Here is an 18,325-nt window from a genome sequence, read left to right as displayed (position 1 = left end):
GTAAGTGGGAAATAAATCATTGTTGACGCAACTAATTGTCCTAGATTGGAGACAATGGAGAAGGCACAGGTTTGCGCATCCCAGCTGAAGTTAGAAATGGACAGGGCACTGTGTTGGAAGCAAGACATCCCTTCAGCGAGGGCACGGAGATGATGGTAAATGCTGCCGGCAAGTGTATCCTCTTTTCAAACTGAACAGCGCTAGAAGAGGTTGCTGGATTTGCCAAGGATGATCAATTCCCTTTTTATTTTTAGTTTTAACTTTTTGAGGGTTGGAGGGCAGTGTCGCTAGAATGCTGCCAGGCTGCAAACCTTTAAGGAGCGGGGGTTAGGAGGGAAAATGCAGGGACCACAGCGCAATGAACCCGGGTGGGCAGCTAACAGTGACATGCGACAGCAACTTCGGGGAGGCAGGCGCTCACATCTAAGGCATGCTTCTCATCAATTCCGCACCCTAAATGAACCCACCCCCCCATCTTCTCCCTGTGGTTAAGGGTCTCCGGAGAACCGGAACTACAGCAGAAAAGGGGATATACTAAACCCCTCACTCCAATGTTCTACTTCGTGTGCGCTGAAATGGATGGCAGGGGCCAAAGGGGTGGGACAGGAAATTATGACCTCCTATCTCTTCAGGCACGTTTTAGAGGGTTCTATTCTAGGACCTCCTTCCCCAGCTCCTTGTAGAGAACACAGCTTCTAGTCATTTAGTCCCCATGTGGTCCTCCCTTGATTTTCCCGCGAGGGGCCTGGGTATGTCGTTCCATAATTAGACAGGAATTCGTGGAGGCGGTTACAGACTCTCGATAGTCTGGAGGTGGAGCTCCTCTCTTGTAGCCAATGTCTTCCCTCTCTAACCAGCCCCTGCCCCCCACCCGGTCCCCAGCCCGCAGACGCGCAGACAGCGGCCATCCCGTCTGTGTGGTAGGATCCAGGGAACCGAGTCCTGAAGGCGAATAAGGGAGAAACAGAAAGTCCAGCACGTTCCTAATTCAGCAACACACGGTTTTGTTTTTGTTTTAAGGTGTCTTCTTGTTAATTCATGTAATTTGTTTTCAATCTCTTAATTTAATTACTTTTCTTGAAAAGATACCTGGGACCCGGCCAACATCGGAGGGAGGAATGTCACCAGGTCAGGATCTGGAAACAATCAGCCCTTATGCTTTTAAGGATAAACTGCCAACATCTTAAGGAACCTGAATTCCTAGTGAGCGGTCAAGTTCTTTAATCCGCCCCCGGCAGGATTCCGGCAGTTAAAAAAAAAAAAAAAAAAGGAACAAGAAAAAGATAATCTATTTTAAAAACAAGTCAACCCGAAGTGAACCCACCCCAAACTTCTCCTTTCTAAAACAACAACAACAACAACAACAAAAAGGCCTTTCCACCGCAGGGTCTCCCCGCACCAGGCGACAGCTCCGCGGCAGGCCCCCAGGGAGGGGACCGCTGCCTGTGCGCAGAGCGCGAGCGCGGGCGCGGGCTAGGCGACCGCATCGCCCCGAGCGGCGGGGCAGGGCCCAGGGCTCCACTCCCCCGCCGCTCGCTTCCCCGGAGCGCTTAGGGACGCGGGGAGCCCCTCTCCTGCAGTCCCGGTGTCCCTTTCTGGTACCAGATGTCGCGGTGGCAGGAAGTCCCCGGGAACTACAAATCGAGGCATGCTGGGAACATTCCCCTGCTCCTCCCAGGAAATGTCCTTTGTCCAGCCCTACAGGAAGCCCCAGTGAGGAGTCAGCCGGGCAGCCAGCCAGTCTGCGAGCGAGCCAGCGGCCGCTGCAGCTGCCACCGCCGCAGCCCAAGGGCAGCCGCGCCGCGGGGCTCGGGCCGGGCGCTCGGTGCCCTCGCTCCTGGCTGCCCCGCTGCTGCGCAGGTAGGAGCGTGCCTGCGGCTGGGCTCCCGCGTCCGTCGTCGGGAGATGGGGAGGATCTGGACCCGATACGACAGCTGCGGGGATGGGTGTGCTCCCAGAATGGGTGGCGGACCAGCTGGGTGAAGTTGTGCCTCGGAGACTGGACCGCTGTCGGCTCCCGCAGGGCGCAGCGGGTGCTCTCGTGGCCCCCAAGCCCGGGATGAGCTTCCGCGGGGGTCAGTGGCGAGGGGCGGGGAGGAGGAGGCTGAGATGAGAAGGAGGGGGCAGCGCTACGAGAGGGAGTCGGACCGTCCCGCCGACCACCGAAGGGGGCATCCGAGACCCTCGGAACAACGAAGCCCAGGGAGGAGCTTGGAAGGCGAGAAGGTGAAGGGCTTTGTGTGCAGCTGCCGACGGGGACCGACTGCGCTCCCAGCGCCTAGTCTGTCCGCGCCCCCGGCCCCACTCGCAGCTGAAGGGGTGGGGGTGGGGGACTCCGAGGAGGGGCAGCGCGTCCTCTTGGGTCTTTGTGAAATGTGTTCTCCCTTTTCCCCTGCGCTCAGCCGCTTGGACTGCCATCAGACTGGCAAATGGCACACTGAGGATGGGGGGGGGGCAGGGGGAGATGGGCAATAGCTCGCCGCCCTGGAGGGGCGGTCGTTTAGTCACCCCAGAGCCAGAAGTCCCTGTCTGCCGGTGGGTGGGTGGTGGGGCGAAGCCAATGCCTTCACCCAGGGAGAATGCTGAAGCTCAGGACCGAGCGCGGAGGCGTGGGGTGAAGCGCGTGTTGGGAGGAGAGGGAGATAGGAGGCTGAGCCTGGAGCCGCGGCCACAGGGCGCTGAGTGTTCCTTATGGCCAGTGTACATTATGGCCAGGATTCAGAATCCGATTACCGCTTCCCCCGGGACTCCACACGATTTTCCTTTTTCCTAACTGCCTCCACCCCAACTCCCGTCCTGAACCACCCCACCCCTAGCTACACAAGCGCTGGGCTGGACTCGATTTGGTGATGTAGCCTCGCCCTAATAGCGGGCCTATTTGTCCTTTTACCTGTAAGGGCGGCACGAATACTTTGCATTCCATTTGGCATTATCCTTCCCCGGTGGGACAGAGTGTGGTAAAGGCAGCTGGATAATGGTTAGCAAGTTATTAGTCTCTGAGGAGCTGTGATGGATGAGTGGGCAACTGTGAGCAGGCCCAGGTGTCCCTGCTGCAACCCCACTCACTTGCCTAAGGGGCCTCTGTGTCTCCTTTCTCTCCTCCCCCGAGGTTTTTACTGCTCTACCCTGTGTTTGCCTCGGTTCCTTAGCAAGCAGGCATGTGAGTATTTTATAGTGGAATACATTTTGAGAGCCAAATAAACCTTCAACAAAGCCACCTCGGTGGGAACGTGGGAGTACCCAGGGCTCATGGTAAGGATGGTAGGGCGCATACCTCTGAACAGGTATCAATGGCTGGTAGGGGCAACAGACACTTTGCACAAACTTCTCTAGGAGGGGTGAAGCATGTGAAGTGAGATGAGTGGAGTGGGGAAAATGGAGTGAGGGCATTAGAACTGTGAAATAAAGTGGAAAGGCTCTGAATCGAGGACATGATTCATGATTTCTAGTTGGAACCTATTGGTGCTCTCTCTCTCTCTCTCTCTCTCTCTCTCTCTCTCTCTCTCGTTGGAGGTAGAGGTGGTAGTTGGGGGAAATTTGATGTCAGAAGCTCAGGTGGGCCCCAAAGACAAGATGGCACCAGAGGGAACCAAACTCATAAATGGGAAGTCAGGCTACCCTTTACGTTACAGAAAGGAGAACATAGATGGCCTTCAAAACCCACTGGGATTAAAGGGGTGCGTGGGAACAAATCACACGGAAATGCCAGTTGCTGCAGCTGAATTGGAGTGGCGAGGCGACCTCCCTGAAGGCTGTGTGACTCAGGCTGATGGCCTTGCACCACATGTCCTCCTGTCGCCCCAAAGCTCTTTGGGCTTCCTTAGAATCTACATGTTTGCTTAATTTCTAGTGTCCTGTTAGGAGAAGGAGAAAGGGTAAAAGTCGGTGAAAGATGATAAACTAAGGCGAGAAAGGACTACCTGCTGATGTAGGGTGGTGGGAAAAGCTGCAGTGGACTAAGCCTTCTGGAGCCTGAACCCATGTTAACGCCATTTTCTTTGCAGCTGAGATCCTACCCCACCCCCAGCGTTTCTTAGTGCACACACTGTATTGTTAAATGTAACCAACAGAGGTAACCCCTGCGTTTGGCATTCACAACCCTTCACAATTCAGTGCCCACCTGTCTCTCTCCTCCATTGGCCTCTGGCCACCCCTTGCTACCTGCCCATTCTTGCAGCAGACAGCTCCCCATCCCCAGATGCGACAGACATTCTTCCACCTGTGTGTCTCCGTCATGCTGAATTCCATGCATGCTGGGCATCCCTGACTATTTCTCCAATCCGAGCCCAGCTGATGGAGCACCCTAGTAGAAGTCTTCCCAGACCTCCCGCTCAGAATTACTGCCATCCTCCTGGCGCTTGTATCCTGTGGATGACACGTCTTTGGGTTGCCTTGTGACAGGTGTTTCTCTTTCTCCCCTTCAAACTGAGCCCCTGGAGGGCAATGACTCTCTCTACCGTGTGCTTTATACCCAGCAGGTGCACAGGATGTTTATGTAGAAAACACGAGTGAACGAAGGAATGCATACATGTTAATTGGTCTCTTTCCTTCTCTGTAAAGTCTGTCTTGTAGACCGTGAGGATTTATTGCAATTGCACATCTGAAGCATCTAGTACATGACAGACTGAGCTTTTCCTTTTGCCTCTGGGTGCGGAGACCCTGAAGGGGTCTATCAAGGTGCCTGGTACAAAGACATTCATTAAAAGTTTTTGAGTAAGTTCTTGGCCAGCCTAAAATGTCAAACTCTGTAGGCAGAGTGTAAGACGGATTAACCCCAAGTGGATAATCAATGTCTCTTGTCATGCTCTTGGGCCAAAGAAGTGACACCTCTCAGTTGTGAAGGTGCGATGTGCTTTCTAGAAAGCAGCACTGCAAAGGCCGTCCTGCTATTTGGAACTAAGCCGGTGGCATCCACAATGTCACTTCCTCACTGCCCCCAGCGATCTGCCATGATTAAAATGCAGCACATAGAAATGCGAGACAGATAAGACTAACCTGTACCAAGGCATCGCAATTTGCCGCCCCTCCAACTGGGCGATTTTTCATGCTTCCTTTTTATGTGATGACAACAGTTACTATTTCTTGAACAACTATTGAATTAGACAATTTACATGCATTGCCTCAGTCTGGTGATTTACATATCATCATCTCCATTCTCAAAATGAAACTGAGGCTCAGAAAGAAGTTGAGAAACTTGTTTGGAGCCCCAGATTTTGAGCTGAAGGCTGCGGTGTAGGACTGTTGGCGCCCATGCCTGTTCAGAATGGGTGTCTCTGTGCTTTTCTCGGGGGGAAAACTGCCAGACCCCTTCTCCTTCCTGAGGTCCTCCACTTTCCAGATTTCCTACCAGGAATGTGGTTGGGCTTCTAAGGTCCTCTTAGTGGATCTCTTTCTGAAAGGAACTTGTTTTTCACAAATTTGTTATTTTTATGCCCTTAAATGCCAATAACCATCAGTTAGGAGGATCAGGTTGAGAATCCCTAGTAAGATCTCTGAGCACAGAACTGTTTGCCTGGAATTCTTTTCCATGTTCTCCCAGCTTATCTGAATCCCTTTTTCCTCCCTCCAGACCAAGTCCTACCCCTTCTAGGTCGCCTTTCCTGACACTCCATGCCACACTTGGCCTCTCCCCTGATCTTTTGCATTATCTCAAATGCCTGGGCTGTGAAAGTCAACTTGAATACACCCCCACGTGGTGCTGGAATATTTGCACATCCCCTGCACGTGGCAGGAACTCTGTCCAGAGAACAACTCGACATGTGGTGGGGTTGCAGGAACTGTGAGTTGATGGTGAATTGGTGACAACTAAAAAATGCAGAAATGTAGGCCGGAAACATTTGCACATTGACAGTTTGTGGGAGAGGGATCAGAGGGGTCATTTTCTTAGTTAATTTTCATCTTTTCCCCGTGACTGCCGAGACAGGGAAGCACCTTCTGAAAATGTGCCAGAGCAGATGTGTGTGTCGTTGAGGTTCATGGGCTTGGCTCAGTTAGCACTCGGCGATGATGGTGTTTCACTGATGTTGGGGAGCGGGGGTGGGTCCCTTGCTTTAGTCTCTCCCTCCTTGCTGTCATGCCCACCTTCTACCATATCTTCTAGAAAGGGCTTCGTTGTTTCATACCTGAGAAATTCAGGGGGGTTTCCTTACCTCTGCAGATATATTAAAAAAAAGAAGAAGAAGAAAAACATGGAAAGAAAAGAAAGAAAAAGGGAAGGCTGGAGTGAGGAAGGAAGATAGGTAATTCATTCTAGTGTTCTGCTGTCCCACCGCCCTGCCCCCAGAGTGGCATGATTTGCCTGGCGTGTGCATCGGGTCGTCACTGCATCCTGCCTCCATGGGGCTGGTGAAAAGAGCAGCGGCCTCCTCTTTGGGTAGAAAGGCGTTTTTACTCACCACAAGATGGAACCGACCTCCTGAGGCTGACTAAGCCTTCTTTCCCCCTGATCTCAAGGCCTCACTTTGGAAGACTCGGGGTATACGTACAGTTGGCCATGGGTTGTCATCAAGCACGTTAGCCATTTTAAAGGAGTATCGGACAGTTCTTGGGATCCCACATTTGTGCAGCAAGTCATGCACAGCGCTTCCGCAGGCTAGCAAGCTGTTCCCACCAGGTGTGTGGGAGGGCCCCGTGCGATTCTGCAAGCTCCCCTTCCTGCAGAGGGAAAAGGCTGAGTCCCTGCTGCTGGCTCTAATTTGCTAAACTGTGTGCAGTTAAGGGAATGGGAACCACTTCTCTGCAGAGGGCTTTAGATTTATATTGCCTTCGGGGAACTTTATCAGGATCTTACCATCCCTCAGAAAACTGGAACCACTTCTCCTGGCTGTTACTAAGACATGCCTTATTTGGTCTCAGGGTCTCAGTGCCATTGGCTCCCTGATGCTTGGGGACGCTTAAACAGGGCACTTTTGAAAGAACACATTTCCCATTGTTGACCCCCACACACCTAGGAACTTTGTGAATTCCAAAGAATTAACTTTTTTCCCCATTAAAAAATAATAATCCCTCAGGCAGGCATTTACAGTGATTTCTGGTAGCAGTAGGTGGCTTTGAAAGCAATGAATTTTTAAGATGATGTCATTAGAAAGTAAGCTTCACAAGGTAGAACCCAGAATAATAGGTGGGTGGAACGTGGTAAGTGTTCCATTCATGTTTATGGAGTGAATGAATGTGTTACATTTTAAAGTATTTCATTTTGATTTCCTCCTAATAGGATGGCACTGCCAACTTTTTACAGTGAGGTATATGCTTACGTGTTACATAAACTGGGGAAATTATATATGTGTGTAACTTACATATGTTTAAATAGGCTTTCTTTTATCCTCACCCAAGGACTTGCTCATTGATCTTAGAGAGAGGAGAAGGGAGGGGAAGAGAGAAGGAGAGAAACATCTATAGGCTGACTCTTGCTCATGCCCTGACTAGGGACTGAACCCAAAACCCAGGCATGTGCCCTGACCAGGAATTGAACCCGTGACCTTTTAGTTTATGGGACGATGCTCCAACCAACTGAACCACACCGGCCAGGCTAAATAAACTTCATTGTTAGAGCCGTTTTTAGATTCATAGCAATATTGAGCAGCAAATCCGGAGTTCCAGTATGGCCCCCGCCCCACGCATGCATAGCCTCCCCCACTATCGGCATCCTTCCCCAGAGCGCTGTGTTCGTCCACATCGATGAACTCGCATCGACGTGTCATCATCACCCAAATTCGTAGGTTAGCATTCGCTACTGGTGGTGTCCGTTCTGCGAGTTTTGACAAATGTGTCATGACAGATCCACCACGGTGGCATCCTACAGAACAGTTTCGCGGCCCTAAAAGTCCCCTGCGCTCCCCCTATTCACCCCTGTCCCCTCAAACCCCTGCAACCACTGATTTTTTTTAACCATCTCCATAGTTTCACCTTTTCTAGAATGTCATATAGTTGGAATTGAATTTTTCAGATGGTCTTCTCTCACCTAGTAAAATACATTTCATTTCCAAGATGCCTTTTCATGGCTTGGTGAAGCTCACTTCTTATTAGCTCTGGATAACACCCCATTGTCTAGGTGCACCACGGCCTGTCAGTTCTTCTGTGAAAGGACATCTTGGTTGCTCCCACGTTTGGTGATTGTGAGTAAAGCTGCTATAAAGTCCCGTGGGCAGGTTTCTGTGTGGTAGACATGTTTTCAACTCATTTGTGTGAAAACCAAGGAGTGAGGTTGCTGGATAGTACGGTGAGAGTATGCTTACGTTTGTAAGAGACTGCCAGGCTGTCATCTGAAGTTCCTGTTGCTCCGCATCCTCGCCAGCATTTGGCCTTGTCCGTGTTTTGGAATTTTGCTGTTGTAATAACTGTGTACTATAATCTCTAATATCTCGTTGGTTTAGTTAGCAGTTCCCTGATGACAGATGATGTTCAGCATCTTCTCATATGCTTATTTGCTATCTACATAGCTGTGGTAAGATATCAGTTTCACTCTCTTGCCCATTTTTAAATTAGATTGTTCATTTTCTTACTGTTAAGTTTAAGAGTTCTTTGTGTATTTTGGGTAAGAGTCCTTTATTAGTTAGGTCTTTTGCAAATATTTTATCCCAGTCTGTGGCTTGTCTTCTCATTCTCTTGATATATTAATATTTTTGTATATGTGAACTTTACTTATATTTTTCTTTGGGAGGAGTGTACACATGTCAGATCTATTTTAATATAAAACTAGGTTACTCCCAAAATGAAAAACCAAAGTGAGAGATAAACTTGAAGAAATGTTCCCCAACCTTTAAAAAAATAAGTAAATGTCAATTGAATTTAAACCGGACTGTGACCACATCCTGAACTAGCTTGGGTGCAGTTACTACAGAGAATGTTTTTGTCCCCCCCCCGCCCCCCGCCCCGAAAACAGGTGCTCTTGTGCGCAGTGATGGAGTTCGTAGTTTAGAAAAGACCTTGGTCACCTACTTCCTATACATCATATATCCTTTGTACAGACTTCTTTAAGAGCCTGCATTTGTCTCCTGGCTTCATTCTGCACTCAGAAAAGGGGTTTCTAGGCTAATGATTGTAAGGTGGGCACAGAAAGTAAGGAATGCCTGACTTCCCCATCAGGGTAAGAAAAACAAAACAAAACCCCAAACTCTTGAACACTGAGAATAAACTTCGGTCTGAATAGACATTTTTACTGTAAATTTACATTTTCCTTATTTTCAATTGTGCTCCCCTATTGTACCTCCCTCTTCTCTTGCCCCTCCGAGCAACCTCTTAGTCTCACTACTTTGTAAAGGCTGAATGTTGGTCTTTTTTTCATTCATTGTTTAGTTTCTGTGAGTCCTAGTCTGGTCGCTCCTGCAGGAGCGGGAGAGAAGCACTTGTCCTGCTCAGCGAGGAGAGGCTGGCAGCATTTCCCACCGCGGACACGGGCACACTCTGTGCCACCTCAGTTCTTCGCACAGCTGGCCTGAGCTGTACAGCTTGGAGCGGAGGGGGCCTTGCACGAGACTCTTAGATGCAAGCGAGTGCTGTTTCCATCAAATGTCCCTGGCTGACATTGGGCCAAGGACACAGGATTCTTTTCCCAGAAGGTTCTAACTTTCGAAGCTAATCACCACTCTGTATCACACATGTCTGTCCTGCAGCATAATTCAGTGTGCTTGGCTCCTGGTGCTGACAGGTTGTTGGATCTAGTTAGGAGAGCTAGGTTGTTTCCATGGCTCTGCCTTACCTGATGTGATCTTGGCCAGGTCACTAGATTTCCTGGTCTGGTTCTTATTTTTGAGACTGAGGGACAGAAATAATTACACCTAATTTTATCCATTTCAATAAACATTTGAGGGCTGAACATGTGGGGGAGCCACCAGACGGGAGAAGACCGGATGTTCCCATTGACAGCTTACGTTTGGGAGGTGTTACAAAAGGAGAGCCTGCAAACAATGAGATGCAAATTCTTTTGTTGTTTTCAAATCCTCACCTGAGGAGATGTTTTCTTTATTGATTTTTAGAGAGAGAAACATTGTTGTGTGAGAGAAAAATGTCGATTGGTTGCCTCTTGGACATGCCCCCCACGGGGCGGAACCTGCAACCCAAGCATGTGCCCTGACGGGGAATCAAAATGGTAACCTTTCGCTTTGTGGACAATGCCCAGGCAACTGAGCCACATGGTCAGGGCACCATGGTTAGATTTTAAAAACTGAAACTAGGCAGAATATGATAAGGAAAAGTACCTGAAAGTCATACAAAGTGACATCATAATTATTTCTGAGCACTTAACAGTAATCTTATAAAGTAGACACAGTTATTTTCCCCCATTTTGCAGATGAAAAAACCAAGGCTCAAAGAGGTTGAGCAACTTTCTCCAGGTTGCGGAGCTAGAGACTGAATCCCCCACCCCCCACCCCCCCCCCTGCCCCCGCCCCCCCCATGGTGCTTTGGCTCCCTGAACCACTGCAGGTTAGGGAGCGACTGCTTCCTGCCAATTCTGGAGGAGGAGCAGGATGGCAGGAGGAGAACAACATCCGTGCTGCCTTGGGGGGCTACGGAGCAATGCTTTTTGGCTGGAGCCAGCAGAGAGAAGTCAGGGAGAAGAAGGAAGTGAGCCTTGAGGACTCTCAGTGTGTGCTTCTCTGGAGACTGTTGGCCGAGACAACCAGGGTTTCTGAGCAGGAGAATAGATGGAGCGGCAACCATGCTCTGAGATGAGCCCACAGTGAGAGACACGGGGGCGCACAGAACTAGTGAGGTGTCTACTGCCGTGATCCTGGCAACGGCCAAAAGAGGAGAGAAGTGAAAGGATGTACTTGGCAACTGATTTGATTGAAAGGGGTGAGGAGGGGTCAGAGTTGCCTCCAGGGTTTTGAGCCTGATGAGTAAGAACAGAGAGGCCTGAACAGAAATGGGCACCGGCTGGAGAAGCTGATTTGTAACAAAGATGTGGGATGTTTTCCAATACGACCAAGACCCGATAACGTTACAAAAGGAAATTCATTTAGTCTTTACAACAGTCTTTTAAGGCAGCTTGTCTTTCCCACTGTGTGGATGAGGAAACTAAGACTGAAACAGGAGGAAGAACTGTCTTGGGGGCGTACAGTGTGTAAGTGGCAAACTGTTGGAAAACAGGTCTGTGGATGAGGTAGCATGTGCTGCCCCCAACCCCCCGCCTTCAGCTGCCTCCCGTCCTGTGCTCCGTGTGACATGCAGGGCCGCACTTTAGGACCGGAAGGGGCTCTTACGTTCCTCGGTGTCAGTGATGGGTGCATGATTAGACGCAGGCCTGGAGTGCAGGTGAGAGGTTCAATTGTGTGACGTCTCTGGACAGAGGAGGGGTTTATTTAAAACTAGGGGAAGGGGCCAAGTGGTTGGAAGGGGGGGAGAAGGAGAAGAAAGGGTAAACAAGGACTTTGAAGGCTGACCTGTTGTAGGAGACCAGAAGAGGAGACGGGGTGGTGAGTGAAATGTGAGAATTACTAAGACAGAGCAGTACTCTGGACACAAAGGTGGGAGAAAATTCCCAGGGGGTGTGCCTGCACGGGATTTCCACAGTCACTGACTGAATCCGAACGTATATGCCAAGTACTTGGCAGTGTTGTTGGTGAGATCAAAGAAGAGGCCCCCAGATTTGAAGATTGAAAATGACAGCTGATATTGACGTGAGCCCGACTCACTAAAGTTAACAATTAATACCATCTGCTGAGAAGGCTCACACCTGGGAAGCCCACGGCTCACTGGGACGTGAATATGTGTGGTGACGACATTAGAATTCAGCAGGGCGCACTGACACCTGTCCCCCTTTTTCCCAATAGCCTGTAAGACTCCTTTGGCCCAAAAATGGCACTGTAGAGGGAAATGTAGTCTAGTTTGATCATTGGTTTTGGGCATTTAAGACAAATGATACTGCAGAAGAATGGGTCTGTGGTTTTAATGAGAGTTTCAGAGTTTGGAAAAAAGTCTTTTTAAGAATCTTCTTAAAAGATTCTTTTAAAATGGCATAACCAGAACTAATTGTTCAGATTGATGTTTCATAGGGTTTGTCCCTCTCTCTCTCTCTCTCTGCTCTCAATGACTTTTCTTTCAGATGCTGTACCAAGGACTTGGAATTATTAAATATTTACCATAACACTCCATTAAGTCAGTGCTAATTCAAATAACAGTTTTTTCCCCCTAGCCAACAAAATGTCTGTTTTCTCTAAGACAAACAGTAGATGATCCAAAGCCTCTTAAATCAGAAACCATTTCAGAGGATCACAGGAAGTTGAGTTTGAAGAACATTTTCTGCATTTTTAGAGGAAAATAATTAAAATTATAATAGGAAGAAAATTAGCAGGCGCCTGGGAGAGAACAAGAACCGGAAGGAAGAAGGCAGAGCCAGTGAAGTGCCGTTGGTGAAGGCAGAGCAGTCAGCTCATAAATGTGGCAGAGCTGCTGGGAGAGTCTGGTGCCGGAGCGATGGAACTCGGAAGGAATCAGATGACCTGGAGGCTAGTTCCAATCTGGCCACCCACTCCTACCTTTGTGAATTCACGTGAGGCACTTCTCCAGTCCTCGTGGTCCTTATCTGTAAAATAAGGGATCTGGCGAAGAAATGTTGGACAAAAACAAAAGGTGAAATTCTCTCGTTATTGTGGGTATAGTCCCTTCAGCAAAGTGGAGCTTGTAGTGGGCTTGCCACCTGGCCCACTTTTGCACCACCTCCCCCACAGGGGATGGACAGAGATAAAGACACGAGGAAAAAGATGCAATAGAAAAGAGGACAAATATGCAAAACTGTAGCAATGGGCCACGCTGGTGAGCATGGCTGGTGCGCCTCCTTACCATGAAGTGTGACCTAGCTCCTTATCCTGCAGTTTTGGGTCACTCCCAGCATCCTCCTCTTCATCTGGATATTTCCATATCATTATTTGCAGGCAGGACGGCTTTGCTAACACTTTGAGGATTTGTTAGGAATGAGCTGGTGACTTTGGCCAGATTTGAGTTTTTCCCTTTGAGAAGGGAAGGATTAACCAACAGCGTTTTGTGTCCTGGGTAGGTTAGGGCTTGATTAATGTGCTTTGACTCACTGCCCAAGTGAGCAGCTGATGGAGCCATAAACCTGGGATCACACGCGTATAACTTAGCTGCATCCCCGAGAGGCAGTGTGTTTGAGGCTTGAAGAGCAACTTAACTCCCTCTTAGTGCACCTGCCACATAACAAACGATTAGGAAGCGAAAAGCCAGTGAACTAATGATGCCAGGAGGTCCTGATCACCAGTGTGAAGGTCTTAGCCAAGCACCGTAGGCTCTGCTGGGTTGAGGAGAAAGAGGATTGGAACGAAAGTTGAGATGTCAGTGATTTAAGCTCATGCCTGCCCTTAACCTGCCCGGGCCTCTGTTGCCTGACTCATCTGTGAAACGGTGCTGCTGGAGGAGATCGGCCAATGGGGTCAGGCAGGTTGCATCTGCTCCACCGTCTCCTGTTGAAATGTACTGACACTGTGCTACTGCCTGATTTGGGGTTTCCATCAGTGTCTCACTTCTTCCCCAGCCCAGCAAAAGGTTCATGGCAGGTAGTGGTGAAATTGTTCATATCCCCCTCCCGCAAAACCCCTCTGGATGACTTCTGAAATGCTGTGATCAGGGATGTATCATGAGTCCTCTGTGGTAGTGGTTTGTAAGAGGGTTTTTGTTTGGTTTTTGTGCAAGGAACCTGTTCAGAGGCCAAGGGAAAGCTATGGGCCTTCTCATCAGACACATTCGCTTGAGGTTTCAGGGAGTTCATGGACTCTGAAGGCTCTTAGGCTAAGAACCCATGCCTTAGGGAAATTCCTTTATTCTATTTACAAGCTGGTGTAGGACTGCTGCTTTCCCCAGGAAATGCTAGGAACTGGATGTAAAGGCACGTAAGGAACACAAACAGAACCTGACTCGGGAATTATGGTGTTCAAGCTGTCCATGAGCCCCGGATGCTACGACTTCCTTCTTGAGACAGATGGGTCACTTCCTGGATGGCAGCTGTGTCCTGTGACTGGTTCTGTGCATCACAGACTTACCCTGCACCGTTGGCTAAGGCGGAAAATATCTGTGAGCTTTCGGTTTCCAGCATAAAGTGGGAATATGATATCTTCAAGCTGATCTCTTTGTAATGCAGTGAGTCAAGTTGTATGGCATCCTCTGAGTTTCTCTGATAGGGACACCGGCTAAATTTAAAAGTTCTCAGTTTGGGCTAGTCAAGTCACTGTTCCTGCCAGGGTTCATCTCGTAGAGATCACAGGTTCAAAAATCAGTAGTATATTATCTTCCTTTTCACTTACACCCTTACAATTTTCATCCCCTTAGAAGATCATTCTGGGGATGACCTATTAGTTGTGTGCTTCCTCTGGTGGACACTCCCATCATTGTGTGGGTTTGACTTTTTTCCTGGGGACAGAGCATCCCTCTCGCAGAGTTGGCAGGGCCAGGCCCTCCGGCCAAGTTTATTTCCCCTTGGTCTTGAGTGTAATTGCTGAACTAATGGTGGAAATAAACAAGCACTGGCAGGGCAGCACCCTTCTTTGAGGTTGTCGGAAATATAAAAGGAGATGGAAGTGGAAACAGGATTCTGATTCTATTTTGGATATAACAGCTATTCTTCTGTCTCATAGCAATAAGTTTAAAAAGGACTCAAAAGCATCAGACTTGAGTCTCTTTAGCCCCTTTATCCTGTTGCCTCTCCCCAGTTCCCACGGGCTCTAGGTTCACCATTAAGCATTGTAATTACTTGTGATTTGGCACAATTAGTAAAAGCAGGCTGACCCTTTTGTGGAAGTCACTGACATTTTATTATGGTCTGCTCAGAATTTAAGTGAATATAATGAACCTTAAATTTCAGAAAAAATAACTTGCTGTATTTTCCATTAAAGTTTTTATTAGTGAGTTTTCTAGCCAATACAAAAGTAGATAGCATAGTAAAATAAAACCACCTACGCCACCCCCACAGCTTCAACAGGGCCCAGTGTGTGACCATCTTGTTTCGTCTGCATCCCTGCCCGTTCTGCATCGTCCTGGAATTCTAGACGCCGTTTCAAATGAAGCAAATCCGGAAGTCCCATTTCACCTGTGAATACTTCATTATGTATCCCTTCAAGCTATAAGAACTCTTTGTAAACTCAACCCCAACCCCAACACCTTAAAAAATGAGTAATTCCTTACTATCAAATACCAGTATTCACCATTCCCCAATCACCTCGTAATTTACTTTTGTAGCTCATCTGAATTCGGGTTCAGATAAGGCCTATCTATACACTGAGTATCTCAAGCTTTTTCACCTCATAGGGTTTCCTCCTTTCTGTCTTTTCTTGCCATTTTTGTCATCGTTGTTGAAGAAACTGGATCACGTGTCTCAGACTTTCCTGTGATCTGAGTTTTGCTGATAATGTTATTTTTTAAGGAAATAAGACTAGTGCAAGTATTTTTTAAAAAGGTGTTTTTCAGTGTCTGTAAATGTTTCACCTTATGCTGCAGACATTCTGGCTATGGAGTTTAAACCTTAATCGGGCAGGAAAACTGAAGCATCAGGTGACGTCTCTACATTTTTATTCCTGCTTTCTCTTTGTTGGGAGACACGGTGGCAGATTCTGTGCGGAGGTGTCCCTTACCCACTGCTGAAATGAACTGGGCAGGAACACGCCGGCCATTCTTCATCCACAATGCCAGTTATTTTGGGCAGAGAGTCACAAGAGCAGTTTTCCCTGTTGAATCGGCAGTGGCAAACTGTGGCAACTGAGTGTATGCCTGAAACCCTTTGGTCCGAACACTCCTTTCTCCCTATTTGTGGTGATGAACAATCTCTTGAGGACGTTTTATTCCAGTGGAAATATGATCACAGAATTATCTGGGTTGGAAAAGACTTCCTGAGGTCACGTGGCCCCATCTGGTAACCTTAACACATGGGATTCCAGCATCAGTTCTCTCGGAACGAAGCTGCTGGTTAACGACTCCCATGTCCTATATTCACACCCTGTGCATTCTGAGTCTGTTTTCTATTGTCCTTCAGGGGAATGGATTATTCAATGGCATTCCTTTCTGCTGTGGAGGTGTGTGCCTCTACACGAACTTGTCTGTGCAGATCTTTAATTAAGATTAATTTTGATTCTTTCCTGCTTGCCTTTTGCAGAGACCCCCACTCAACAGTCTGATAAAGACTTTCATGAAAAATAAGATGTTTAATGCATACATTTTGACATATGATGGGATTATTACAGTCCATATTTTTTAGCTGCAGTGTGTGTGACAATTAATTTTACATATCAATTTGCCTGGGCCAGTTGGTACACCGATATTTGGTCAAACGTTATTCTGTATGTTTCTGTGGCTGAGTTATTAGATAAGATTAATACTTAAATTGATGGACTTCGAGTAAAGGAGGTTTCCCTCTATAATTGTGGGTGGGCCTCGCCCAGTCCATTGAATGCTGAATAGAACACAAAGGCTGATTCCCCTGAGCAAGGAGGAATTCAACAGCAGGCCTTCGGACTGAAACTGTGGCGTCAGCTCTGATTTTGCCATCTGCTGGGCCACCCCGCAGATTCTGGATTTGCCAATGTCCATGATCACACAAGTTAATTTCTTATAATAATTTTCTTTCTGTGTACACCAACCATTGGTTCCGTTTCTCTGGAGAACCCTCAACAAATAGTGTGAAAAAAAACCCCAAACAAGTATATAGCCCAGATTCATCTGGCTGGCTGTTTCTAAAGTGGTGTTTTATTTAAAAAAAATTGAAAGATCGTTGGAGAGGCCATCAGAAAAATGAGATTCTGGTTCTAGCAAACTGCCTGTCAGCCTTTGACCTGGTCCCTCTCCCTCTCTGAGCCTCAACGCCAGAGTTCCCTGTCTGTAGATGGAGTTTGAGATAAGGGGTACCCGAGTCTCTGATTCCATGAAATACAAACGTTGAGCTTTTGAACATGCTGAGGAAGTATCTAAAGACAATTCTTCTTCTGCCTGGGTGCTAGATGAAGAAAGGGGCTGAGGGTGACCACAGGTAGTGGTACTCTGATGCCAGGGAGAGGTGGGAGGGGCGTGAGACGGGAGTCACGAACTCAAGGATTCTCTGTGCATCAGGTAGAACACCCTAATCGGTGAAGTGTAAAATATGGGTGAGTAAATGCCTGCATGAAAACCTTCAGGGGTGTCCAGCCTTTTGGCCTCTCTGGGCCACACTGGAAAAAGAAGAGTTGTCTTGGGCCACACATTAAATACATTGCAAGATGTTATCACAAAAAAATCCCATGATGTTTTAAGTAAATTTACGATTTTGTGTTGGGCCGAATTCACAGCCATCCGGGCCTGCGTGCGCCCCGCGGGCCGTGGGCTGGACACCCCTGCTAGCCTTTGTGCCTCTCACCTGAGGGCAGCTGGTCTGACTGGCATGGTTCTCAGACTCTCTCCCTGCGTTGCGACAAGTCTTACTTTGTGCAGGACGAGTGCAGTGGTGGCAAAGGCTTGCTTGGCAGCTGTGACAAGCCAAGGCCCTATGGCCACACTGAGGGGCTCCAGCCCAACCAACAGACAGGAAATGCCTGACCCCAAGGACATTGAGCTATTCTTGACCACTGAGATTGGAAGGCATCAGACTAGCTCTGGCTGATGGGGTCCTAAGTTGATTTCTTGGTTGCCTCCCTTTGGATCCTTTGTCTTTTTCCCACTTGGGCTTTCCTCCCCAGGTGAAAACGCACCGCGACGGGGAGACCACATCATTTTAGCTTCCCCTGTCTGGCGAGTGGTTATTCCTTAGCTGCAGGAATCTTTTTGCTTTCTCTGTCTGAAATTCATGTTCACCTCATGCAGCCATCTGCCACTTGAGAGGCTGGCATTTTGGGTCCGACAGTCTGGGCGCGGGACTGAGGAAGTCAGCTGTCCCCTGGGATGCAGACACCTTCTCCTTGCACCTGGAGGCATCCCCTGCAAATAGGTGAGGTGGGTTTCTTTGCCCCCAGGGTTCTTTCTGGTCAGAGTGAGGAGGGAGGACCCTGATGGCCTTATTCCCTGAGAGGCAGGTCGACTGTTTACCCATTTGGTGCTGCAGACTGACAAATGATTAACCCCCTGGAATCACTGGTTAGCCCCTGGTTGTGGTCATGAATTCAGCCTTTGGAACCACAGACTGAAATTGTTTTCCAGTCATCTACCCAGTGGGGCGGCCCGGCCTGGCCTCCGCTATAGAAACCCTCCCTTGGGAGATCGTGGAGCACAGGGGGCGTGGGAAGTGAGCAGGGCAGCCTGGGCCTGCGGCAGCCAGCGGGGGCGGGGAGGTAAGGCGGGAACGGCAAGGGGACAGGGGGACAGGAAAGAAGCTGCAGCCCAAGGAGGCGGAGAAGGAGCTGCTCCAGGACAGCCGCCT

At 48.6% G+C, this 18,325-nt stretch overlaps 1 protein-coding gene across 2 annotated transcripts in view; it reads left to right on the top strand.

The window, feature by feature from the left end:
* The first annotated feature begins 1,727 nt into the window (after positions 1-1,727).
* The window catches only part of ZNF697 (zinc finger protein 697), a 28,343-nt gene continuing 11,745 nt past the window's right edge, over positions 1,728-18,325 (top strand). Inside the window, exon 1 of one of the 2 annotated variants that reach the window (XM_053915124.1) lies at positions 1,728-1,860. The gene's annotated coding sequence lies outside the window, so the exon portion shown is untranslated. Of the gene's footprint in view, positions 1,861-10,379; positions 17,897-18,325 lie in introns of those variants that run through there. The other variant, XM_053915125.2, reaches the window with a different exon arrangement.

Source organism: Desmodus rotundus, chromosome 12 (assembly GCF_022682495.2).
Source record: "Desmodus rotundus isolate HL8 chromosome 12, HLdesRot8A.1, whole genome shotgun sequence".
Lineage (NCBI taxonomy): Eukaryota > Metazoa > Chordata > Mammalia > Chiroptera > Phyllostomidae > Desmodus > Desmodus rotundus.
Note: the sequence above shows the minus strand (reverse complement) of the source record. Positions and strands in the feature narration are given on the sequence as shown.